Source organism: Phyllobates terribilis, unplaced genomic scaffold (assembly GCF_046119375.1).
Source record: "Phyllobates terribilis strain yellow unplaced genomic scaffold, ASM4611937v1 Scaffold_1__5_contigs__length_1240528914, whole genome shotgun sequence".
NCBI classification, from domain to species: Eukaryota; Metazoa; Chordata; class Amphibia; order Anura; family Dendrobatidae; genus Phyllobates; species Phyllobates terribilis.
Window position 1 is genome coordinate 745,055,628 of NW_027362761.1, and position 27,872 is coordinate 745,083,499.

Sequence of the window (27,872 nt, forward strand, 5' to 3'; positions counted from 1 at the left end):
GCAAACTGAATATAATTTTTTTCTGCATCTAGCTCTGAAAAAATATTTGGCCTTCTAGCAGTGTGTGGGACTTGTTCTATTAGTCCACCTATACTGACCTCCATCAGGTTGCAAATTCAAAATAATTTTTTGCCTGCATCTAGCTCTGAAAAAATATTTGGCCTTCTAGCAGTGTGTGGGACTTTCTCTATTAGTCCATCTATACTGACCTCCATCAGGTTGCAAATTAAAAATAATTTTTTGTCTGCATCTACCTCTGAAAAAATATTTGGGCTTCTAGCTGTGTGTGGGACTTTCTCTATTAGTCCATCTATACTGACCTCCATCAGGTTGCAAACTGAATATATTTTTTTTCTGCATCTACCTCTGAAAAAATATTTTGGCTTCTAGCTGTGTGTGGGACTTGTTCTATTAGTCTATCTATACTGACCTCCATCAGGTTGCAAACTGAATATAATTTTTTTCTGCATCTAGCTCTGAAAAAATATTTGGCCTTCTAGCAGTGTGTGGGACTTGTTCTATTAGTCCACCTATACTGACCTCCATCAGGTTGCAAATTCAAAATAATTTTTTGCCTGCATCTAGCTCTGAAAAAATATTTGGCCTTCTAGCAGTGTGTGGGACTTTCTCTATTAGTCCATCTATACTGACCTCCATCAGGTTGCAAATTAAAAATAATTTTTTGTCTGCATCTAGCTCTGAAAAAATATTTGGGCTTCTAGCTGTGTGTGGGACTTGTTCTATTAGTCCATATATACTGACCTCCATCAGGTTGCAAACTGAATATAATTTTTTTCTGCATCTAGCTCTGAAAAAATATTTGGCCTTCTAGCAGTGTGTGGGACTTTCTCTATTAGTCCATCTATACTGACCTCCATCAGGTTGCAAATTAAAAATAATTTTTATCGGCATCTAGCTCTGAAAAAATATTTGGCCTTCTAGCAGTGTGTGGGACATTCTCTATTAGTCCATCTATACTGACCTCCATCAGGTTGCAAATTAAAAATAATTTTTATCTGCATCTACCTCTGAAAAAATATTTGGGCTTCTAGCTGTGTGTGGGACTTGTTCTATTAGTCCATCTATACTGACCTCCATCAGGTTGCAAACTGAATATAATTTTTTTCTGCATCTAGCTCTGAAAAAATATTTGGCCTTCTAGCAGTGTGCGGGACTTTCTCTATTAGTCCATCTATACTGACCTCCATCAGGTTGCAAATTAAAAATAATTTTTATCTGCATCTAGCTCTGAAAAAATATTTGGCCTTCTAGCAGTGTGTGTGACTTTCTCTATTAGTCCATCTATACTGACCTCCATCAGGTTGCAAATTAAAAATAATTTTTTGTCTGCATCTAGCTCTGAAAAAATGTTTGGGCTTCTAGCTGTGTGTGGGACTTGTTCTATTAGTCCATCTATACTGACCTCCATCAGGTTGCAAACTGAATATAATTTTTTTCTGCATCTAGCTCTGAAAAAATATTTGGCCTTCTAGCAGTGTGTGGGACTTTCTCTATTAGTCCATCTATACTGACCTCCATCAGGTTGCCAATTAAAAATAATTTTTATCTGCATCTAGCTCTGAAAAAATATTTGGCCTTCTAGCAGTGTGTGGGACTTTCTCTATTAGTCCATCTATACTGACCTCCATCAGGTTGCAAATTAAAAATAATTTTTTGTCTGCATCTAGCTCTGAAAAAATATTTGGCCTTCTAGCAGTGTGTGGGACTTTCTCTATTAGTCCATCTATACTGACCTCCATCAGGTTGCAAACTGAATATATTTTTTTTCTGCATCTACCTCTGAAAAAATATTGGGCTTCTAGCTGTGTGTGGGACTTGTTCTATTAATCCATCTATACAGACCTCCATCAGGTTGCAAACTGAATATAATTTTTTTCTGCATCTACCTCTGAAAAAAATATTTGGGCTTCTAGCTGTGTGTGGGACTTGTTCTATTAGTCCATCTATACTGACCTCCATCAGGTTGCAAACTGAATATAATTTTTTTCTGCATCTAGCTCTGAAAAAATATTTGGCCTTCTAGCAGTGTGTGGGACTTGTTCTATTAGTCCACCTATACTGACCTCCATCAGGTTGCAAATTCAAAATAATTTTTTGTCTGCATCTAGCTCTGAAAAAATATTTGGCCTTCTAGCAGTGTGTGGGACTTTCTCTATTAGTCCATCTATACTGACCTCCATCAGGTTGCAAACTGAATATATTTTTTTTCTGCATCTACTTCTGAAAAAATATTGGGCTTCTAGCTGTGTGTGGGACTTGTTCTATTAGTCCATCTATACTGACCTCCATCAGGTTGCAAACTGAATATAATTTTTTTCTGCATCTAGCTCTGAAAAAATATTTGGCCTTCTAGCAGTGTGTGGGACTTTCTCTATTAGTCCATCTATACTGACCTCCATCAGGTTGCAAATTAAAAATAATTTTTATCTGCATCTAGCTCTGAAAAAATATTTGGCCTTCTAGCAGTGTGTGGGACTTTCTCTATTAGTCCATCTATACTGACCTCCATCAGGTTGCAAATTAAAAATAATTTTTTGTCTGCATCTAGCTCTGAAAAAATATTTGGGCTTCTAGCTGTGTGTGGGACTTGTTCTATTAGTCCATCTATACTGACCTCCATCAGGTTGCAAACTGAATATAATTTTTTTCTGCATCTAGCTCTGAAAAAATATTTGGCCTTCTAGCAGTGTGTGGGACTTTCTCTATTAGTCCATCTATACTGACCTCCATCAGGTTGCAAATTAAAAATAATTTTTATCTGCATCTAGCTCTGAAAAAATATTTGGCCTTCTAGCAGTGTGTGGGACTTTCTCTATTAGTCCATCTATACTGACCTCCATCAGGTTGCAAATTAAAAATAATTTTTTGTCTGCATCTAGCTCTGAAAAAATATTTGGCCTTCTAGCAGTGTGTGGGACTTTCTCTATTAGTCCATCTATACTGACCTCCATCAGGTTGCAAACTGAATATAATTTTTTTCTGCATCTAGCTCTGAAAAAATATTTGGCCTTCTAGCAGTGTGTGGGACTTGTTCTATTAGTCCACCTATACTGACCTCCATCAGGTTGCAAATTCAAAATAATTTTTTGCCTGCATCTAGCTCTGAAAAAATATTTGGCCTTCTAGCAGTGTGTGGGACTTTCTCTATTAGTCCATCTATACTGACCTCCATCAGGTTGCAAATTAAAAATAATTTTTTGTCTGCATCTACCTCTGAAAAAATATTTGGGCTTCTAGCTGTGTGTGGGACTTTCTCTATTAGTCCATCTATACTGACCTCCATCAGGTTGCAAACTGAATATATTTTTTTTCTGCATCTACCTCTGAAAAAATATTTTGGCATCTAGCTGTGTGTGGGACTTGTTCTATTAGTCTATCTATACTGACCTCCATCAGGTTGCAAACTGAATATAATTTTTTTCTGCATCTAGCTCTGAAAAAATATTTGGCCTTCTAGCAGTGTGTGGGACTTGTTCTATTAGTCCACCTATACTGACCTCCATCAGGTTGCAAATTCAAAATAATTTTTTGCCTGCATCTAGCTCTGAAAAAATATTTGGCCTTCTAGCAGTGTGTGGGACTTTCTCTATTAGTCCATCTATACTGACCTCCATCAGGTTGCAAATTAAAAATAATTTTTTGTCTGCATCTAGCTCTGAAAAAATATTTGGGCTTCTAGCTGTGTGTGGGACTTGTTCTATTAGTCCATATATACTGACCTCCATCAGGTTGCAAACTGAATATAATTTTTTTCTGCATCTAGCTCTGAAAAAATATTTGGCCTTCTAGCAGTGTGTGGGACTTTCTCTATTAGTCCATCTATACTGACCTCCATCAGGTTGCAAATTAAAAATAATTTTTATCGGCATCTAGCTCTGAAAAAATATTTGGCCTTCTAGCAGTGTGTGGGACTTTCTCTATTAGTCTATCTATACTGACCTCCATCAGGTTGCAAATTAAAAATAATTTTTATCTGCATCTACCTCTGAAAAAATATTTGGGCTTCTAGCTGTGTGTGGGACTTGTTCTATTAGTCCATCTATACTGACCTCCATCAGGTTGCAAACTGAATATAATTTTTTTCTGCATCTAGCTCTGAAAAAATATTTGGCCTTCTAGCAGTGTGCGGGACTTTCTCTATTAGTCCATCTATACTGACCTCCATCAGGTTGCAAATTAAAAATAATTTTTATCTGCATCTAGCTCTGAAAAAATATTTGGCCTTCTAGCAGTGTGTGTGACTTTCTCTATTAGTCCATCTATACTGACCTCCATCAGGTTGCAAATTAAAAATAATTTTTTGTCTGCATCTAGCTCTGAAAAAATATTTGGGCTTCTAGCTGTGTGTGGGACTTGTTCTATTAGTCCATCTATACTGACCTCCATCAGGTTGCAAACTGAATATAATTTTTTTCTGCATCTAGCTCTGAAAAAATATTTGGACTTCAAGCAGTGTGTGGGACTTTCTCTATTAGTCCATCTATACTGACCTCCATCAGGTTGCCAATTAAAAATAATTTTTATCTGCATCTAGCTCTGAAAAAATATTTGGCCTTCTAGCAGTGTGTGGGACTTTCTCTATTAGTCCATCTATACTGACCTCCATCAGGTTGCAAATTAAAAATAATTTTTTGTCTGCATCTAGCTCTGAAAAAATATTTGGCCTTCTAGCAGTGTGTGGGACTTTCTCTATTAGTCCATCTATACTGACCTCCATCAGGTTGCAAACTGAATATATTTTTTTTCTGCATCTACCTCTGAAAAAATATTGGGCTTCTAGCTGTGTGTGGGACTTGTTCTATTAATCAATCTATACAGACCTCCATCAGGTTGCAAACTGAATATAATTTTTTTCTGCATCTACCTCTGAAAAAAATATTTGGGCTTCTAGCTGTGTGTGGGACTTGTTCTATTAGTCCATCTATACTGACCTCCATCAGGTTGCAAACTGAATATAATTTTTTTCTGCATCTAGCTCTGAAAAAATATTTGGCCTTCTAGCAGTGTGTGGGACTTGTTCTATTAGTCCACCTATACTGACCTCCATCAGGTTGCAAATTCAAAATAATTTTTTGTCTGCATCTAGCTCTGAAAAAATATTTGGCCTTCTAGCAGTGTGTGGGACTTTCTCTATTAGTATATCTATACTGACCTCCATCAGGTTGCAAACTGAATATATTTTTTTTCTGCATCTACTTCTGAAAAAATATTGGGCTTCTAGCTGTGTGTGGGACTTGTTCTATTAGTCCATCTATACTGACCTCCATCAGGTTGCAAACTGAATATAATTTTTTTCTGCATCTAGCTCTGAAAAAATATTTGGCCTTCTAGCAGTGTGTGGGACTTTCTCTATTAGTCCATCTATACTGACCTCCATCAGGTTGCAAATTAAAAATAATTTTTATCTGCATCTAGCTCTGAAAAAATATTTGGCCTTCTAGCAGTGTGTGGGACTTTCTCTATTAGTCCATCTATACTGACCTCCATCAGGTTGCAAATTAAAAATAATTTTTTGTCTGCATCTACCTCTGAAAAAATATTTGGGCTTCTAGCTGTGTGTGGGACTTGTTCTATTAGTCCATCTATACTGACCTCCATCAGGTTGCAAACTGAATATAATTTTTTTCTGCATCTAGCTCTGAAAAAATATTTGGCCTTCTAGCAGTGTGTGGGACTTTCTCTATTAGTCCATCTATACTGACCTCCATCAGGTTGCAAATTAAAAATAATTTTTATCTGCATCTAGCTCTGAAAAAATATTTGGCCTTCTAGCAGTGTGTGGGACTTTCTCTATTAGTCCATCTATACTGACCTCCATCAGGTTGCAAATTAAAAATAATTTTTTGTCTGCATCTAGCTCTGAAAAAATATTTGGCCTTCTAGCAGTGTGTGGGACTTTCTCTATTAGTCCATCTATACTGACCTCCATCAGGTTGCAAACTGAATATAATTTTTTTCTGCATCTAGCTCTGAAAAAATATTTGGCCTTCTAGCAGTGTGTGGGACTTGTTCTATTAGTCCACCTATACTGACCTCCATCAGGTTGCAAATTCAAAATAATTTTTTGCCTGCATGTAGCTCTGAAAAAATATTTGGCCTTCTAGCAGTGTGTGGGACTTTCTCTATTAGTCCATCTATACTGACCTCCATCAGGTTGCAAATTAAAAATAATTTTTTGTCTGCATCTACCTCTGAAAAAATATTTGGGCTTCTAGCTGTGTGTGGGACTTGTTCTATTAGTCCATCTATACTGACCTCCATCAGGTTGCAAACTGAATATAATTTTTCTCTGCATCTAGCTCTGAAAAAATATTTGGCCTTCTAGCAGTGTGTGGGACTTTCTCTATTAGTCCATCTATACTGACCTCCATCAGGTTGCAAATTAAAAATAATTTTTATCTGCATCTAGCTCTGAAAAAATATTTGGCCTTCTAGCAGTGTGTGGGACTTTCTCTATTAGTCCATCTATACTGACCTCCATCAGGTTGCAAACTGAATATAATTTTTTGTCTGCATCTAGCTCTGAAAAAATATTTGGCCTTCTAGCAGTGTGTGGGACTTTCTCTATTAGTCCATCTATACTGACCTCCATCAGGTTGCAAACTGAATATATTTTTTTTCTGCATCTACCTCTGAAAAAATATTGGGTTTCTAGCTGTGTGTGGGACTTGTTCTATTAATCCATCTATACAGACCTCCATCAGGTTGCAAGCTGAATATAATTTTTTTCTGCATTTACCTCTGAAAAAAATATTTGGGCTTCTAGCTGTGTGTGGGACTTTCTCTATTAGTCCATCTATACTGACCTCCATCAGGTTGCAAATTAAAAATAATTTTTTGTCTGCATCTACCTCTGAAAAAATATTTGGGCTTCTAGCTGTGTGTGGGACTTGTTCTATTAGTCCATCTATACTGACCTCCATCAGGTTGCAAACTGAATATAATTTTTTTCTGCATCTAGCTCTGAAAAAATATTTGGCCTTCTAGCAGTGTGTGGGACTTTCTCTATTAGTCCATCTATACTGACCTGCATCAGGTTGCAAATTAAAAATAATTTTTATCTGCATCTAGCTCTGAAAAAATATTTGGCCTTCTAGCAGTGTGTGGGACTTTCTCTATTAGTCCATCTATACTGACCTCCATCAGGTTGCAAATTAAAAATATTTTTTTGTCTGCATCTAGCTCTGAAAAAATATTTGGCCTTCTAGCAGTGTGTGGGACTTTCTCTATTAGTCCATCTATACTGACCTCCATCAGGTTGCAAACTGAATATAATTTTTTTCTGCATCTAGCTCTGAAAAAATATTTGGCCTTCTAGCAGTGTGTGGGACTTTCTCTATTAGTCCATCTATACTGACCTCCATCAGGTTGCAAATTAAAAATAATTTTTATCTGCATCTAGCTCTGAAAAAATATTTGGCCTTCTAGCAGTGTGTGGGACTTTCTCTATTAGTCCATCTATACTGACCTCCATCAGGTTGCAAATTAAAAATAATTTTTTGTCTGCATCTACCTCTGAAAAAATATTTGGGCTTCTAGCTGTGTGTGGGACTTGTTCTATTAGTCCATCTATACTGACCTCCATCAGGTTGCAAACTGAATATAATTTTTTTTTGCATCTAGCTCTGAAAAAATATTTGGCCTTCTAGCAGTGTGTGGGACTTTCTCTATTAGTCCATCTATACTGACCTCCATCAGGTTGCAAATTAAAAATAATTTTTATCTGCATCTAGCTCTGAAAAAATATTTGGCCTTCTAGCAGTGTGTGGGACTTTCTCTATTAGTCCATCTATACTGACCTCCATCAGGTTGCAAATTAAAAATAATTTTTTGTCTGCATCTAGCTCTGAAAAAATATTTGGCCTTCTAGCAGTGTGTGGGACTTTCTCTATTAGTCCATCTATACTGACCTCCATCAGGTTGCAAACTGAATATAATTTTTTTCTGCATCTAGCTCTGAAAAAATATTTGGCCTTCTAGCAGTGTGTGGGACTTGTTCTATTAGTCCACCTATACTGACCTCCATCAGGTTGCAAATTCAAAATAATTTTTTGCCTGCATCTAGCTCTGAAAAAAGATTTGGCCTTCTAGCAGTGTGTGGGACTTTCTCTATTAGTCCATCTATACTGACCTCCATCAGGTTGCAAATTAAAAATAATTTTTTGTCTGCATCTACCTCTGAAAAAATATTTGGGCTTCTAGCTGTGTGTGGGACTTTCTCTATTAGTCCATCTATACTGACCTCCATCAGGTTGCAAATTGAATATATTTTTTTTCTGCATCTACCTCTGAAAAAATATTTTGGCTTCTAGCTGTGTGTGGGACTTGTTCTATTAGTCCATCTATACTGACCTCCATCAGGTTGCAAACTGAATATAATTTTTTTCTGCATCTAGCTCTGAAAAAATATTTGGCCTTCTAGCAGTGTGTGGGACTTGTTCTATTAGTCCACCTATACTGACCTCCATCAGGTTGCAAATTCAAAATAATTTTTTGCCTGCATCTAGCTCTGAAAAAATATTTGGCCTTCTAGCAGTGTGTGGGACTTTCTCTATTAGTCCATCTATACTGACCTCCATCAGGTTGCAAATTAAAAATAATTTTTTGTCTGCATCTACCTCTGAAAAAATATTTGGGCTTCTAGCTGTGTGTGGGACTTGTTCTATTAGTCCATCTATACTGACCTCCATCAGGTTGCAAACTGAATATAATTTTTTTCTGCATCTAGCTCTGAAAAAATATTTGGCCTTCTAGCAGTGTGTGGGACTTTCTCTATTAGTCCATCTATACTGACCTCCATCAGGTTGCAAATTAAAAATAATTTTTATCTGCATCTAGCTCTGAAAAAATATTTGGCCTTCTAGCAGTGTGTGGGACTTTCTCTATTAGTCCATGTATACTGACCTCCATCAGGTTGCAAATTCAAAATAATTTTTTGTCTGCATCTAGCTCTGAAAAAATATTTGGCCTTCTAGCAGTGTGTGGGACTTTTCTACCTCTGAAAAAATATTGGGCTTCTAGCTGTGTGCGGGACTTGTTCTATTAATCCATCTATACAGACCTCCATCAGGTTGCAAGCTGAATATAATTTTTTTCTGCATTTACCTCTGAAAAAAATATTTGGGCTTCTAGCTGTGTGTGGGACTTTCTCTATTAGTCCATCTATACTGACCTGCATCAGGTTGCAAATTAAAAATAATTTTTATCTGCATCTAGCTCTGAAAAAATATTTGGCCTTCTAGCAGTGTGTGGGACTTTCTCTATTAGTCCATCTATACTGACCTCCATCAGGTTGCAAATTAAAAATAATTTTTTGTCTGCATCTAGCTCTGAAAAAATATTTGGCCTTCTAGCAGTGTGTGGGACTTTCTCTATTAGTCCATCTATACTGACCTCCATCAGGTTGCAAACTGAATATAATTTTTTTCTGCATCTAGCTCTGAAAAAATATTTGGCCTTCTAGCAGTGTGTGGGACTTTCTCTATTAGTCCATCTATACTGACCTCCATCAGGTTGCAAATTAAAAATAATTTTTATCTGCATCTAGCTCTGAAAAAATATTTGGCCTTCTAGCAGTCTGTGGGACTTTCTCTATTAGTCCATCTATACTGACCTCCATCAGGTTGCAAATTAAAAATAATTTTTTGTCTGCATCTACCTCTGAAAAAATATTTGGGCTTCTAGCTGTGTGTGGGACTTGTTCTTTTAGTCCATCTATACTGACCTCCATCAGGTTGCAAACTGAATATAATTTTTTTCTGCATCTAGCTCTGAAAAAATATTTGGCCTTCTAGCAGTGTGTGGGACTTTCTCTATTAGTCCATCTATACTGACCTCCATCAGGTTGCAAATTAAAAATAATTTTTATCTGCATCTAGCTCTGAAAAAATATTTGGCCTTCTAGCAGTGTGTGGGACTTTCTCTATTAGTCCATCTATACTGACCTCCATCAGGTTGCAAATTAAAAATAATTTTTTGTCTGCATCTAGCTCTGAAAAAATATTTGGCCTTCTAGCAGTGTGTGGGACTTTCTCTATTAGTCCATCTATACTGACCTCCATCAGGTTGCAAACTGAATATAATTTTTTTCTGCATCTAGCTCTGAAAAAATATTTGGCCTTCTAGCAGTGTGTGGGACTTGTTCTATTAGTCCACCTATACTGACCTCCATCAGGTTGCAAATTCAAAATAATTTTTTGCCTGCATCTAGCTCTGAAAAAATATTTGGCCTTCTAGCAGTGTGTGGGACTTTCTCTATTAGTCCATCTATACTGACCTCCATCAGGTTGCAAATTAAAAATAATTTTTTGTCTGCATCTACCTCTGAAAAAATATTTGGGCTTCTAGCTGTGTGTGGGACTTTCTCTATTAGTCCATCTATACTGACCTCCATCAGGTTGCAAACTGAATATATTTTTTTTCTGCATCTACCTCTGAAAAAATATTTTGGCTTCTAGCTGTGTGTGGGACTTGTTCTATTAGTCCATCTATACTGACCTCCATCAGGTTGCAAACTGAATATAATTTTTTTCTGCATCTAGCTCTGAAAAAATATTTGGCCTTCTAGCAGTGTGTGGGACTTGTTCTATTAGTCCACCTATACTGACCTCCATCAGGTTGCAAATTCAAAATAATTTTTTGCCTGCATCTAGCTCTGAAAAAATATTTGGCCTTCTAGCAGTGTGTGGGACTTTCTCTATTAGTCCATCTATACTGACCTCCATCAGGTTGCAAATTAAAAATAATTTTTTGTCTGCATCTACCTCTGAAAAAATATTTGGGCTTCTAGCTGTGTGTGGGACTTGTTCTATTAGTCCATCTATACTGACCTCCATCAGGTTGCAAACTGAATATAATTTTTTTCTGCATCTAGCTCTGAAAAAATATTTGGCCTTCTAGCAGTGTGTGGGACTTTCTCTATTAGTCCATCTATACTGACCTCCATCAGGTTGCAAATTAAAAATAATTTTTATCTGCATCTAGCTCTGAAAAAATATTTGGCCTTCTAGCAGTGTGTGGGACTTTCTCTATTAGTCCATGTATACTGACCTCCATCAGGTTGCAAATTAAAAATAATTTTTTGTCTGCATCTAGCTCTGAAAAAATATTTGGCCTTCTAGCAGTGTGTGGGACTTTTCTACCTCTGAAAAAATATTGGGCTTTTAGCTGTGTGTGGGACTTGTTCTATTAATCCATCTATACAGACCTCCATCAGGTTGCAAGCTGAATATAATTTTTTTCTGCATTTACCTCTGAAAAAAATATTTGGGCTTCTAGCTGTGTGTGGGACTTTCTCTATTAGTCCATCTATACTGACCTCCATCAGGTTGCAAATTAAAAATAATTTTTTGTCTGCATCTACCTCTGAAAAAATATTTGGGCTTCTAGCTGTGTGTGGGACTTGTTCTATTAGTCCATCTATACTGACCTCCATCAGGTTGCAAACTGAATATAATTTTTTTCTGCATCTAGCTCTGAAAAAATATTTGGCCTTCTAGCAGTGTGTGGGACTTTCTCTATTAGTCCATCTATACTGACCTGCATCAGGTTGCAAATTAAAAATAATTTTTATCTGCATCTAGCTCTGAAAAAATATTTGGCCTTCTAGCAGTGTGTGGGATTTTCTCTATTAGTCCATCTATACTGACGTCCATCAGGTTGCAAATTAAAAATAATTTTTTGTCTGCATCTAGCTCTGAAAAAATATTTGGCCTTCTAGCAGTGTGTGGGACTTTCTCTATTAGTCCATCTATACTGACCTCCATCAGGTTGCAAACTGAATATAATTTTTTTCTGCATCTAGCTCTGAAAAAATATTTGGCCTTCTAGCAGTGTGTGGGACTTTCTCTATTAGTCCATCTATACTGACCTCCATCAGGTTGCAAATTAAAAATAATTTTTATCTGCATCTAGCTCTGAAAAAATATTTGGCCTTCTAGCAGTGTGTGGGACTTTCTCTATTAGTCCATCTATACTGACCTCCATCAGGTTGCAAATTAAAAATAATTTTTTGTCTGCATCTACCTCTGAAAAAATATTTGGGCTTCTAGCTGTGTGTGGGACTTGTTCTATTAGTCCATCTATACTGACCTCCATCAGGTTGCAAACTGAATATAATTTTTTTCTGCATCTAGCTCTGAAAAAATATTTGGCCTTCTAGCAGTGTGTGGGACTTTCTCTATTAGTCCATCTATACTGACCTCCATCAGGTTGCAAATTAAAAATAATTTTTATCTGCATCTAGCTCTGAAAAAATATTTGGCCTTCTAGCAGTGTGTGGGACTTTCTCTATTAGTCCATCTATACTGACATCCATCAGGTTGCAAATTAAAAATAATTTTTTGTCTGCATATAGCTCTGAAAAAATATTTGGCCTTCTAGCAGTGTGTGGGACTTTCTCTATTAGTCCATCTATACTGACCTCCATCAGGTTGCAAACTGAATATAATTTTTTTCTGCATCTAGCTCTGAAAAAATATTTGGCCTTCTAGCAGTGTGTGGGACTTGTTCTATTAGTCCACCTATACTGACCTCCATCAGGTTGCAAATTCAAAATAATTTTTTGCCTGCATCTAGCTCTGAAAAAATATTTGGCCTTCTAGCAGTGTGTGGGACTTTCTCTATTAGTCCATCTATACTGACCTCCATCAGGTTGCAAATTAAAAATAATTTTTTGTCTGCATCTACCTCTGAAAAAATATTTGGGCTTCTAGCTGTGTGTGGGACTTTCTCTATTAGTCCATCTATACTGACCTCCATCAGGTTGCAAATTGAATATATTTTTTTTCTGCATCTACCTCTGAAAAAATATTTTGGCTTCTAGCTGTGTGTGGGACTTGTTCTATTAGTCCATCTATACTGACCTCCATCAGGTTGCAAACTGAATATAATTTTTTTCTGCATCTAGCTCTGAAAAAATATTTGGCCTTCTAGCAGTGTGTGGGACTTGTTCTATTAGTCCACCTACTGACCTCCATCAGGTTACAAATTCAAAATAATTTTTTGCCTGCATCTAGCTCTGAAAAAATATTTGGCCTTCTAGCAGTGTGTGGGACTTTCTCTATTAGTCCATCTATACTGACCTCCATCAGGTTGCAAATTAAAAATAATTTTTTGTCTGCATCTACCTCTGAAAAAATATTTGGGCTTCTAGCTGTGTGTGGGACTTGTTCTATTAGTCCATCTATACTGACCTCCATCAGGTTGCAAACTGAATATAATTTTTTTCTGCATCTAGCTCTGAAAAAATATTTGGCCTTCTAGCAGTGTGTGGGACTTTCTCTATTAGTCCATCTATACTGACCTCCATCAGGTTGCAAATTAAAAATAATTTTTATCTGCATCTAGCTCTGAAAAAATATTTGGCCTTCTAGCAGTGTGTGGGACTTTCTCTATTAGTCCATGTATACTGACCTCCATCAGGTTGCAAATTAAAAATAATTTTTTGTCTGCATCTAGCTCTGAAAAAATATTTGGCCTTCTAGCAGTGTGTGGGACTTTTCTACCTCTGAAAAAATATTGGGCTTCTAGCTGTGTGTGGGACTTGTTCTATTAATCCATCTATACAGACCTCCATCAGGTTGCAAGCTGAATATAATTTTTTTCTGCATTTACCTCTGAAAAAAATATTTGGGCTTCTAGCTGTGTGTGGGACTTTCTCTATTAGTCCATCTATACTGACCTCCATCAGGTTGCAAATTAAAAATAATTTTTTGTCTGCATCTACCTCTGAAAAAATATTTGGCCTTCTAGCTGTGTGTGGGACTTGTTCTATTAGTCCATCTATACTGACCTCCATCAGGTTGCAAACTGAATATAATTTTTTTCTGCATCTAGCTCTGAAAAAATATTTGGCCTTCTAGCAGTGTGTGGGACTTTCTCTATTAGTCCATCTATACTGACCTGCATCAGGTTGCAAATTAAAAATAATTTTTATCTGCATCTAGCTCTGAAAAAATATTTGGCCTTCTAGCAGTGTGTGGGATTTTCTCTATTAGTCCATCTATACTGACCTCCATCAGGTTGCAAATTAAAAATAATTTTTTGTCTGCATCTAGCTCTGAAAAAATATTTGGCCTTCTAGCAGTGTGTGGGACTTTCTCTATTAGTCCATCTATACTGACCTCCATCAGGTTGCAAACTGAATATAATTTTTTTCTGCATCTAGCTCTGAAAAAATATTTGGCCTTCTAGCAGTGTGTGGGACTTTCTCTATTAGTCCATCTATACTGACCTCCATCAGGTTGCAAATTAAAAATAATTTTTATCTGCATCTAGCTCTGAAAAAATATTTGGCCTTCTAGCAGTGTGTGGGACTTTCTCTATTAGTCCATCTATACTGACCTCCATCAGGTTGCAAATTAAAAATAATTTTTTGTCTGCATCTAGCTCTGAAAAAATATTTGGCCTTCTAGCAGTGTGTGGGACTTTCTCTATTAGTCCATCTATACTGACCTCCATCAGGTTGCAAACTGAATATAATTTTTTTCTGCATCTAGCTCTGAAAAAATATTTGGCCTTCTAGCAGTGTGTGGGACTTGTTCTATTAGTCCACCTATACTGACCTTCATCAGGTTGCAAATTCAAAATAATTTTTTGCCTGCATCTAGCTCTGAAAAAATATTTGGCCTTCTAGCAGTGTGTGGGACTTTCTCTATTAGTCCATCTATACTGACCTCCATCAGGTTGCAAATTAAAAATAATTTTTTGTCTGCATCTACCTCTGAAAAAATATTTGGGCTTCTAGCTGTGTGTGGGACTTTCTCTATTAGTCCATCTATACTGACCTCCATCAGGTTGCAAATTGAATATATTTTTTTTCTGCATCTACCTCTGAAAAAATATTTTGGCTTCTAGCTGTGTGTGGGACTTGTTCTATTAATCCATCTATACTGACCTCCATCAGGTTGCAAACTGAATATAATTTTTTTCTGCATCTAGCTCTGAAAAAAAATTTGGCCTTCTAGCAGTGTGTGGGACTTGTTCTATTAGTCCACCTATACTGACCTCCATCAGGTTGCAAATTCAAAATAATTTTTTGCCTGCATCTAGCTCTGAAAAAATATTTGGCCTTCTAGCAGTGTGTGGGACTTTCTCTATTAGTCCATCTATACTGACCTCCATCAGGTTGCAAATTAAAAATAATTTTTTGTCTGCATCTACCTCTGAAAAAATATTTGGGCTTCTAGCTGTGTGTGGGACTTGTTCTATTAGTCCATCTATACTGACCTCCATCAGGTTGCAAATTGAATGTAATATTTTTCTGCATCTAGCTCTGAAAAAATATTTGGCCTTCTAGCAGTGTGTGGGACTTTCTCTATTAGTCCATCTATACTGACCTCCATCAGGTTGCAAACTGAATATATTTTTTTTCTGCATCTACCTCTGAAAAAATATTTGGGCTTCTAGCTGTGTGTGGGACTTGTTCTATTCTTCCATCTATACTGACCTCCATCAGGTTGCAAACTGAATATAATTTTTTTCTGCATCTAGCTCTGAAAAAATATTTGGCCTTCTAGCAGTGTGTGGGACTTGTTCTATTAGTCCACCTATACTGACCTCCATCAGGTTGCAAATTCAAAATAATTTTTTGTCTGCATCTAGCTCTGAAAAAATATTTGGCCTTCTAGCAGTGTGTGGGACTTTCTCTATTAGTCCATCTATACTGACCTCCATCAGGTTGCAAATTAAAAATAATTTTTTGTCTGCATCTAGCTCTGAAAAAATATTTGGCCTTCTAGCAGTGTGTGGGACTTTCTCTATTAGTCCATCTATACTGACCTCCATCAGGTTGCAAACTGAATATATTTTTTTTCTGCATCTACCTCTGAAAAAATATTTGGGCTTCTAGCTGTGTGTGGGACTTGTTCTATTCTTCCATCTATACTGACCTCCATCAGGTTGCAAACTGAATATAATTTTTTTCTGCATCTAGCTCTGAAAAAATATTTGGCCTTCTAGCAGTGTGTGGGACTTGTTCTATTAGTCCACCTATACTGACGTCCATCAGGTTGCAAATTCAAAATAATTTTTTGTCTGCATCTAGCTCTGAAAAAATATTTGGCCTTCTAGCAGTGTGTGGGACTTTCTCTATTAGTCCATCTATACTGACCTCCATCAGGTTGCAAACTGAATATATTTTTTTTCTGCATCTACTTCTGAAAAAATATTGGGCTTGTAGCTGTGTGTGGGACTTGTTCTATTAATCCATCTATACAGACCTCCATCAGGTTGCAAACTGAATATAATTTTTTTCTGCATCTAGCTCTGAAAAAATATTTGGCCTTCTAGCAGTGTGTGGGACTTGTTCTATTAGTCCACCTATACTGACCTCCATCAGGTTGCAAATTCAAAATAATTTTTTGCCTGCATCTAGCTCTGAAAAAATATTTGGCCTTCTAGCAGTGTGTGGGACTTTCTCTATTAGTCCATCTATACTGACCTCCATCAGGTTGCAAACTGAATATATTTTTTTTCTGCATCTACCTCTGAAAAAATATTTGGGCTTCTAGCTGTGTGTGGGACTTGTTCTATTAGTCCATCTATACTGACCTCCATCAGGTTGCAAATTGAATATAATTTTTTTCTGCATCTAACCCAGCCAATAGTTTTGGCCTAATACCACAGTTTGGCCACTCAGCTCTGCTCGGTTACCATCCATTGTTTTTTTGTGCAAACAACTCCAGAGTTGTGAATTAGTTAACCACCAAAATGAGTGGAAAAAGGCCTGCTGCTGGTGGAAAGGAGAATAGGCGTGTTGGGAAGGGGAAAAAAGGTTGTGTTCGTGGGGTAGGTGTTAAAGCAACAGTAACATCTGCAGAAGAAAGACCATCTTCCAGCCAAACTAAAATGTCTACTTCTTTTAGCAGACAATGTGATAAGATCCCTTTCTTACGGCCACGCCAATCGCTACAAATTCCAGATGAGGTACAAAAACAGCAGGTGCTTCAACGGATATCAAGTGCTCCTTTAAGTGGGCTCTCCTCCACATCAACTTCAACATCACAAATACTCCAGTCCTCAAAGGTGTCACCCCAATCGCACTTGCTTCCTCACAGCTCCCAAATCTCCAGCTGCCCGTCTGAGTATGAGGTAGAACAGATGGTTGAGTCTGCAGAGCTGTTTACTCATACTATAGCCTGGGAATCAGAGGTCGACTCCAGCGCTTCTGTGAATCCAGACGAGGAAATGATCTGCACTGATGCCCAGAATCTTTATGAGTCGGATCCAGGACCAGACGCAGAAGGTTCTGACCATAATGTAGACCCTCATTCCCAAACTGTAAATCCTGTTGGTGGAGACGATGAGGAAGACGATGATGAGACTCAAATACCTGATTGGAGCGACAACTTTAGTTTTTTGTCAGGGCAGGAACAGGTTGGCTCTGAGGACGACGGGTGTGATAACGCACAGGGTGATGATGATGAGGTTGGAGATCCCACTTACTGTCAACCCACAGTCAGCCAAGAGATGAGGTCAGCAGAGGAGGTGGAGGAAGATGCTAGTGATGACGAGGTCAGGTTGCGCCTTCCTGGACAGAGACGTAGTACTGGAAGCACGTCAACAACTGCATCCTCAAACACAACTCTGCCTCTCACCACAAGTCGTGGTGGCTCTTCAGGTCGCATGGGTGCTAAGCCTTGCATAGCCTGGGCATTTTTTCAGATCGATAAAGATGACCCAACTCGTTTTATCTGTAACATTTGTCAGCAAAAGCTAAGTAGAGGCCAAAAAATACATAGTTTGAGTACTTCATGCATGAACCGGCACATGGACATGAAGCATAAGTTGCAGTGGGAAGCTCAGTGTGCTACAATGCGGCCTAGCCGGCCGGGCCAACCACCGTCTGCCATATCTTGTGCATCCGCGGCCTCTTCATCCTCTGTGACTGGGGGGACAGCAGTCACACCTGTTTTTGGGCGCAGACCTGCCACCTCTTTACCCGCAACAGCCAGTGTGATTGGCAGGTCATCATTTTCTTTGGAGGTGGTAACACCAGCTGGTGTTGAGTGCTGTCCGACATCGATAGCACCACCTTTGGATCAAGGCAACCTAACATGTCCGCCTGCATCTTCCTCACAGACCGGCAGTTTGCCGGGGACACCCTTATCAACCCCGTCTAAGCACAATAGCCAGCCGTCGGTCCCTCAGATGTGGACAAGTAAAAGACCATTTCCTCCTAGCCATGAGAAAGCTAAGAGGTTGAATTTCACCATCTGCAAGCTCTTGGCTACAGAAATGCTGCCTTTCCGCCTGGTGGACACAGAGGATTTTCGAGACCTTATGTCCGTCGCAGTGCCCCAGTACCAGATGCCCAGTCGGCACTACTTCTCAAAGAAAGGTGTGCCTGCACTCCACCAGCATGTCGCACACAACATCACCGCTTCTTTGAGAAACTCTGTGTGTGACAGGGTGCATTTCACCACAGACACTTGGACGAGTAGGCATGGACAGGGGCGTTACATGTCACTGACTGGGCACTGGGTAACTATGGTGACAGCAGGACAAGGGGCTGCTGTCCAAGTCTTGCCGTCCCCATGAGTTGTGCGTCAATCCTCTTTATGTCAAAGTTCCTCCACTGCTTCTGCCTCCTCAACCTCCTCTCGGTCTTCCACCTGCACCCAAAGCCTGTCTGGTCATGCCACAAGCTTTCTAACTGCGCAGAAGGGATCCTGCACACCTCCTTACTATGCTGGCAGTAGGGCTCAACGTCATCAGGCGATTTTTACTTTGAAATGTCTGGGAAATGTGAGTCACACAGCTGAGGAGTTGTGGTCAGCTCTGGAGAACCAATTTCATGAATGGTTGTCTGCACTGGACCTGAAACCAGGGAAGGCCGTGTGCGACAATGCTGCAAACCTGGGTGCGGCCCTTCGCCGGGGCAATGTCACACACGTGCCTTGTATGGCTCACGTGTTGAACCTGGTTGTCCAGCAATTTTTAGCCCACTATCCCAGACTAGATGGCCTTCTGCAGAGGGCACGGTCGCTGTGTGCTCACTTCCGTCGTTCGCATCCCGCAGCTCAGCGACTTACATCTCTACAGAAGTCGTTGGGCCTGCCACTTCACCGGCTAAAATGTGATGTGCCTACCCGGTGGAATTCAACTCTGCACATGTTGCAGCAACTGTGGCAGCACCGACAAGCCCTGGTGCAATACGTTCTGACGTATAGCCTGGGCCAACGAGATCCAGAGGTGGGGCAAATCACGCTGGAGGAGTGGTCTCAGATCAGGGACCTATGCACCCTTCTGCACAGTTTTGAAATGGCGACGAAGATGTTTTGTGCTGACGATGCCATTGTCAGCATGACTATTCCGGTGATTTACATGCTGGAGCACATGTTAAACAGAATTCGGAGTCAGGTGGTGGCACAAGAGGAGGTGGAGGAAGTAGAGGAGGAGGAGTTGTATGCGGAAGGGCTAACATCTGCAAGGTCCAGACGGTCGGCAGCACCAAGGCGGCAGGCATGTGAGGGTGGGGGAGATGGTTTTACCAGGGCGCATGGTAGCAGCCAAACTAGTGAGGAAGGTGCAGGAGCCCAGGAAGAAGTGGAGGACGAACTGATGGAAGACTCATCAGATGAGGGAGACCTTGATCACATTTCTGTTGTGCGAGGTTGGGGGGAGAGGACAGAGGAAGGAAGCATGATTGTTACCTCACCACCAACACAACAGGGACTTGGTGCTCCTGGATGCGCAACACACGAGTGCCTTCTTGCTGCACTACCTGCAACAAGACCCTCGAATTGTGAGAATTAGAAATAATCCTGACTACTGGGTTGCCACACTGTTAGATCCCCGGTACAAAAGTAAATTTGCAGAAATTATTCCTGCCATAGAAAGGGATGCACGCATGCAGGAGTATCAGCAGAGACTGTTGCAGAATCTTACATGTGCTTTTCCACAAAACACCAGTGGTGCACGTAGTGAATCTCACAGTTCCAACTTGCCAACAGTGGGACAGTCAAGTGTTCAGCACTCAAACCGTAACAGAACCACAGTATCTGCTGGTAACATCAATTTTGCGGAATCATTTCACCACTTTTTTAGCCCATCCTTTGCAAGGCCACAGGAGACAAGAAGTCTGACACATAGTCAACGCCTAGAGACGATGGTACAGGAGTATCTCCAAGTAAACATTGAAGCCATGACTGTGTCACTGGACCCTTGCTCTTTTTGGGCTTCCAATCTGGATAAATGGCCGGAGCTAGCCACTTACGCCTTGGAGATCTTGTCATGCCCTGCAGCCAGCGTTCTGTCTGAACGTGTGTTCAGCGCTGCTGGTGGTGTGCTGACAGATAAGCGCACGCGGCTCTCCACTGATAATGTAGACAGATTCACGATCATAAAGATGAACAAATCATGGATCCGAAACGACTTTTCTACCCCTGTGTCATCCTGGGGAGAGTAAAAGCTTGATGATTGGTTAAAATCACCCTACCAACCGTTTTAAGCTTTCAAATTACTAATCATGTTTATCTGTATCTTGGCTGGAAAATAATTTGGGCTTTATAGCAGTGTGCAGCACTGATTCTTTTAGGCCATCTATAATAAGCTCCACCAGATTTAAAATTACTAATCATGTTTATCTGTATCTTGACTGGAAAATAATTTGGGCTTTGTAGCAGTGTGTAGCACTGATCCTATTAGGCCATCTATACTAAGCTCCACCAGCTTTCAAATTAATAATAATTTTTAGCTGCATCTAGCCCGGAAAATAATTTTGGGGCTCCGAGATGCGCAAGACACATAAGTGCCTTCTTGCTGCACTACCTGCAACATGACCCTCATATTGTCAGAATTCGAAGTAATCATGACTACTGGGTTGCCACACTCTTAGATCCCCCAAACTTTTCGATCAACCTTTTCATTTTAATAAAGACCAAAAAAATGGTCATTTTTGCAATTATAAGCATTAGCTGGTTATTAGAAACTGAAATCAAACAGTTTTCAACTCAAAACTTTATTCTAGGTGATGTTACATTTTCACATAGGACCACTTGTTCGAAAGGAGCTTCTGAACTCTCTCGTCCATTGAATTTGTCAGGTTTTGGATGGTTTCTGCTTCAATTGTTTTGCATGATGACAGAATACCCTCCCAGAGCTGTTGCTTAGATGTGAACTGCCTCCCGCCATCATAGACACTCCTTTTGATGATGCTCCAGAGGTTCTGAATGGGGTAGAGGTCAGGGGAGCATGGGGGTCACACCATAAGTTTGTCCCCTTTTATGCCCATATCAGCCAGAGATGCAGATGTTTTATGTGCAGCATGAGATGGTGCATTATCATGCAAAAAAATGATCTTGCTGTGAAATACACGGTTCTTCTTCTTGAACCATGGCAGGAAGTGCTGTTTGAGAAAATCCACATACATTATGGAGTTCATCTTTAGCGCCTTCAGGGATCCTAAAGGGGCCGACAATCTCTCTCCCCATGATTCCAGCCCAAAACATTACTCCACCTCCTCCTTGTTGGCGCTGTAGCCGTGTTTGCGTGGGGTGTCCATCAACCAGCCATCCTCCACTCCATCCATCTGGACCATCGAGCGCTGCACGGCACTCATCCGTGAACAAAACAGTTTTGAAATCAGTCTTCATGTAATGTTTGGCCCACTGGAGCCGTTTCTGCTTGTGTGAAGTGGATAGAGGAGGTCGACAGGATGGCGTATGCACAGCTGCAAACCTCTGAAGGACCCTGCATCTTGTTGTTCGGGGGACGTTGGAGGTACCAGCAGCTTCAAAAACTTGTCTGCTGCTATGACAAGGCTTTTTTGCCGCTGCTCTTTTAACCTGACATAATTGCCTATAGGAAAGAGTCCTCAATTTGCCCTTATCAGCACGCACACGTGTGTACTGTGAATCAGCTACATACTTCTTGATTGCCAAGACACTTCATCCTGATCATCGCACAATGTTGATTGTAGTCATGCCTTGACCTAAACACTCCACAATTTGTTGCTTCTCAGCAGCCGACACATCCTTTTTCTTTCCCATTTTGGCAGAAAATGTAGGCTGCTTAATAATGTGAGACAGCCTTCTTAAGTAGTCTTGCCTTTCATTGGACACACCTGCCAAACTAATTAGCACAGGTGTCTGCAATTGCTTACAGTGATATAAAGAGCCCTGACACACATCACCATCAATGAGTTTAACTGACAAACAAACAAATTCTTCCCTTATCACTCCTAAACACTTTTTGCATAATAATTTGGAACACAGTGTACATGTGCTTTTCCACAAAACACCAGTGGTTCACGTAGTGAATCTTACAGTTCTAACTTGCCAACCGTGGTCTGTATGGAGTTGTTCAATAAAGGGCCCAAAATTAAGATAACATAGATGGGAGAGGTCTCTATGAATAGGAATTCCTAAGTATTTGATACCCTGTGAGGGCCAGGCAAAGGAAAAGTTGGACTGGATGGAATCCTATATGGATTTGGGGAGGGAGACATCGAGGGCCTCAGACTTCGCTGCATTGATTTTAAAATTTGACCATGTAACAAAGTGATCTATTTCAGCCATAACAGCATGGATGGATATATGTGATTGAGTGATATATACTAGGACATCATCAGCAAATAGAGAGCACTTGTACTCGGTGCCTCCCACCTCAATCCACCTAATATTGGGGTTATGGCGAATTGATGAGAGCAGGTGCTCCGTCACTAGGATGTATAAGAGAGGGGACAGAGGACATCCCTGCCTTGTCCCATTGGTGATTGTGAAAGGTGATGAAAATGTTCTGATGCACCCCCTGGGCCTTGGTACACCCGGAGCCGGACCCTTTTTGGTGGATGCTGGTGGTTGTACTCTTCGTGGCGGCGACCCGGTTCCGTGGCTCAGGGTGGTCAAACCAGTGGCGGAACTATTTATGTGGTTTTGATGTTTAAATGTCCGACTACGCCACCCGTGGATTGCGGTGAGAGTGAACCGCCGCTGCAGGGCAGACCGCTGAGGCTGGTGTTGTGGGTGCAGCAGAGCGTAGCATAACTCCCCACGGGAGGAGTATAGCCTCAGGGCAGTGTATGCGGAGGATGGGGGTGATGGTGCAGGGCAGCAGCAGTAACGACACGGAGTCAGTGATGCAGTCCAGGGCCTTTACTCACAGTTCTTATTATCCAGACCACGTCTGCAGGTAACGTCTGCCCACGTCGTACTGTGCTCACCAGGTGAGGGGCTCAGACAACTCCCAGATAACTTTGGAGCGCTTCACAGGACCCCCTTTGTGTGTCCTTTGTCTGGCCTTTCTTACCAACCCTTCTGTCCGGCTGCCTCGGGCCTCCTCTTGGTAAACTTGGCGCCAGTTTCCCAGACCCTATGTGGTGCCTTCCTAGCGGGTGTAGCGAGGGGCTGCGCCACATAAAATGTCACAGCCTCCGGTTTCTAGCTGAGGGTCGTTTCCTGCCTCCACTAGTTTCGGGGACCGGTCTCCCCCTTTGGCCTGACCCCTCCATGCAGGTGGATTCGGGCGTGCGGTGGCGACTCGCCCGTCCGCACCCCTGGGATCCCTTCATTCCTCGTTCCTGGAGCCTTCTCCGCTCCTCTTCCTTCCTTCTCCCTCTTCCAGGCCTGGGCCTCTGTTACTAGGCCCGCCTCCGGAGCAGAGCCCATGCAGAGACCCTGCTCCCTGCCACTTCTGCTCAGACTTCTCTGCACTGAACTAAGATGGTGCCCACCTTTTATACTCCCTTCTCAATGCACCCAGGAACTGCTTCCTCCCTGCTCCTGCACTACAGGGTTCCCCTTCCTCAGTGTTCCCTCCCCCCACTCCAGCCAGGGACAGGGACTGTCGTGCCCATCTCAGAGGCGTATTGGTCACCCTGCCCCACGGCAATGTGGTGTAATGCATGCAGGTGTCGGGTCCTGATCCACACTCAATCCTTACCTGAGAGTGAGATATCACACCTCTGGGTGAGGTGCAATACCTCTGTAGCAACCGAGCCCTCAGGGTGCTACAGTTCCATTTATCTTCAGCCTAGGTGACGTATTGTGATACAGGGCCGTGATTTTGGCTATAAAAGGGTCCCCTAGACCCCTACCCCAAGCTTTTTAAGAGAATCATATATGGCGTGCCAGGAGACTCTATGGAATGCTTTCTCAGCATCCAACGAGAGTATCTAATTACAAATTTTTAACTGCATCTAGCCCAGGAAATACTTTGTGCCTAGTAGCAGTGTCTGCTAGTCAGCGGATTATCCCGGCTGTTAAGCAAGCTACACCACCTGTAGTTTGGACACTTAATTTTTTCAAAGGAAATGCTTCGGGACCACGGGATACTCAGTGAAGAGCATCAGGAGGCACCCCAAGGCATAGGGGCTGGGACTGGCAGTAGGATGCCTTGCGGTGGACAGCCGAGCTCGATCCTTATAAAAGCTTTTTAACTGCAGCAGCTTTAGTGGACGCTACTGGAGCTGGAATTACGCGGCTGCTGGCATGAGACTTGCCCTCCAATAGATCCTTGTAAATGGATTTAAAGTGTATTCATTCAAATTAGAGAGACAATTTAAATTAAAAAGCTTAGAGCTGCCTCCACCACAGGGGGGCTCGCTCGACCCACCAGCGGACAGGCACCAGTATTGGGAGAGGGGGGCTGGCCGTCAGGGTTCACCGCGGCTCTGGCACAAACCCGGCGACACGGAGGTGGCACGGGCAGGAGCGGACTGAACATGTCGGCTTCTCACTTTTTGGATTTTAGAAGGGCATGACATGCCTATATCTGTGTCTTCCCCTCCTTTTACTCCTCCACCTCTTTTCTTTTCGCATGACTATATGTACTTGTCACTTTTCCATGTGTTAGTTGTGTCTTCTGAGCAGTTTGTCAGCTTTTGGACACCTTTGAAGGTGTTTTCTATGTGTTTCTATGTGTTTTTGTTTGCCTGCCATTGGTTTTAACGGTGTTCGAAGGTGTTCGACGAACAGTTCGACGAACAGTTCGGCGAACACACGGGTGTTCGACGAACCGAACCGAACTCGAACACTACGGGGGTGGCTCAACACTAATGAAAATGTTCCATTTATCTTCAGCCTAGGTGACGTATTGCGATACAGGGCCGTGATTTTGGCTATAAAAGGGTCCCCTAGACCCCTACCCCAAGCTTTTTAAGAGAATAATATATGGCGTGCCAGGAGACTCTATGGAATGCTTTCTCAGCATCCAACGAGAGTATCTAATTACAAATTTTTAACTGCATCTAGCCCAGGAAATACTTTGTGCCTAGTAGCGGTGTCTGCTAGTCAGCGGATTATCCCAGCTGTTAAGCAAGCTACACCACCTGTAGTTTGGACACTTAATTTTTTCAAAGGAAATGCTTCGGGACCCCGGGACACTCAGTGAAGAGCATCGGGGAGGCACCCCAAGGCACAGGGGCTGGGACTGGCGGTAGGACGCCTTGCGGTGGACCGCCAAACTCGATCCTTATAAAAGCTTTTTAACTGCAGCAGCTTTAGTGGACGCTACTGGAGCTTGAATTACCACGGCTGCTGGCATGAGACTTGCCCTCCAATAGATCCTTGTAAAAGGATTTAAAGTGTACTCATTCAAATTAGAGAGACAATTTAAATTAAAAAGATTAGACCTGCCTCCACCGCAGGGGGGCTCGCTCGACCCACCAGCGGACAGGCACCAGTATTGGGAGAGGAGGGCTGGCCGTCAGGGTCCACCGCAGCTCTGGCACAAACCCGGCAACACAGAGGTCGCACGGGCAGGAACGGACTGGCCGTGTCGGCTTCGCACTATTTTGGTTTTAGAAGGGCATGACATGCCTATATCTGTGTCTCCCCCTCCTTTTACTCCTCCACCTCTTTTCTTTTCGCATGACTATATGTTCTTGTCACTTTTCCATGTGTTAGTTGTGTCTTCTGAGCAGTTCGTCAGCTTTTGGACACATTTGAAGGTGTTTTTGTTTGCCTGCCATTGGTTTTAACGGTGTTCGAAGGTGTTCGATGTACAGTTCGATGAACAGTTCGGCGAACATACGGGTGTTCGACGAACCGAACTCAAACACTACGGGGGTGGCTCGACACTAATCCTGAACTTACAAATTGGAAGTCACATTTAGATTTGAGCTCAGCAAAGAACATAGAGGGAGCAGCTACTAACGGCTCCATGTCCCAAAGGATAGCAGATAGGGCACAATTTGTTATTGCCTATTTTTGGTCTAGTGTTTGATGTTCTGTTACTTGTTTTCACTGGTCAGAGATTCTTTTTTTAATTTGAGCATTTTTAAAAGTCTTTTTTGTATGTATTTGCCTGATATTTCTTTATGATCTCTATTGTGGGTTGGATTTGGGGTTTCTAGATATTTTTGGCTGATTTATCAACTATAGCTTAAAAAATGCAGAATTTGGTGCAAGCATACTCCAGTCCATCCGTAGAGTGATTATATGTATGCATGACTTCTGGTATAAATTTTGCACCATTATGCGAAACGTGGACATTATTTTGCTAAAATGCACAAAACAAAGATTGTAATCTTGACACTAAATTCAAAATCACTAAGCTTTTTTCTAGTCTGGAAAAAAACATGAAAAATGAAATCAGACACTAATTGGATGCTGATTTTTTGAATCTGTGTCTTCTCCACAATATCATACCAGCAGGATTACGCATTTATTTTAAAAGTACGTTCGAGGATGATGATATCTTCTTGGATGAATGGTATGATATACTGGATGATCGTTCTTATAATTTAATAAAATTGTTGATAAAAAAACGTAACATGCTGGCTAAAACTTTTTCAATATTATGTGAAAAGGATTTAAAAGAACTATCCTCTTACAAAATCTATCCATTGTATGAGGCCTTGGATAAGGATACTAATAGAAATCTGGAAGTATATGAAAATGGTTTAATAGAAACCAAAACAAAAAAAGTAAGACGGGATTAAAGCAACGAAAAATGAAAAAGGAGAAGGAATTCCCCAAGAAACCAGTTCCCAAAAAAATGGATACTAAGAATAATCCTACAAATAAACAAGATGAAATAGTGAAGGGCCTGCGGACATTTTATAACATGAAAACAAAAGCAATATTGGGTGAGGGAATTAAACTACTATTAATAACAATAAATATACGCCACAGGAAAGAGGAGCTATACCTAAAAAAAATAATAAAAATAACATTTGGGGGAGAAAGATCATCTCTTCCACACCCGGGATAGCTCCAATCACCATTTCCAGAGATGGCTCAAATGATGGAGTTAGCAGGGAAAGGAGCAAAGAAAGGGAGGAATCCAATACTAGTCAGTTTGAATTCCCCTCTGAAAATTCCATATTGAGCCTAAAGGGGACTCAGGAGACACTGTGTCCCCGGGAGGACAACCAGGAAGTTCCATTTGTGTGTAGCCAATTCACTATACACGAGACTTCCGCTTCGCCTAATTTGTTTACTACAGTGATGCAGGCACCATCACCCTCACCAGCGAACTCTAATATTTCTTTTTTAGAGCTGGTATTGAAACGTCCCCCATTAACAGAGATATTATTACCCAGTATCGAGAATGATTCACAGATAGCAACACCAATGTCTATGCAAGAACAGGGAATAAACACGATTTTGAAATATTTCCCCCAAACCTCCACAAAATTGCTAAAAAGAAAAGGAGGCCCAGGGGGTCCAGAGGAGGGAGAAAAAAGAAAAAAAGTGCAGACTGTAGAAAAGGAAAAGAAGCTATAGTAGAAGAAAATAAGAAAAATAAGAAAAATACAATCCAGATTTTTAATCTTTCTGAACACTGTTTGACAAAATCGGAATTAACTGTCCTTTCTAAAGGTCTAGGTTTTTGTCCAACACATGAAGCAAAAGCCTTTGACCTTTTTATAGATTTAAATAAGTATATCCGCAAGCTTACAATAG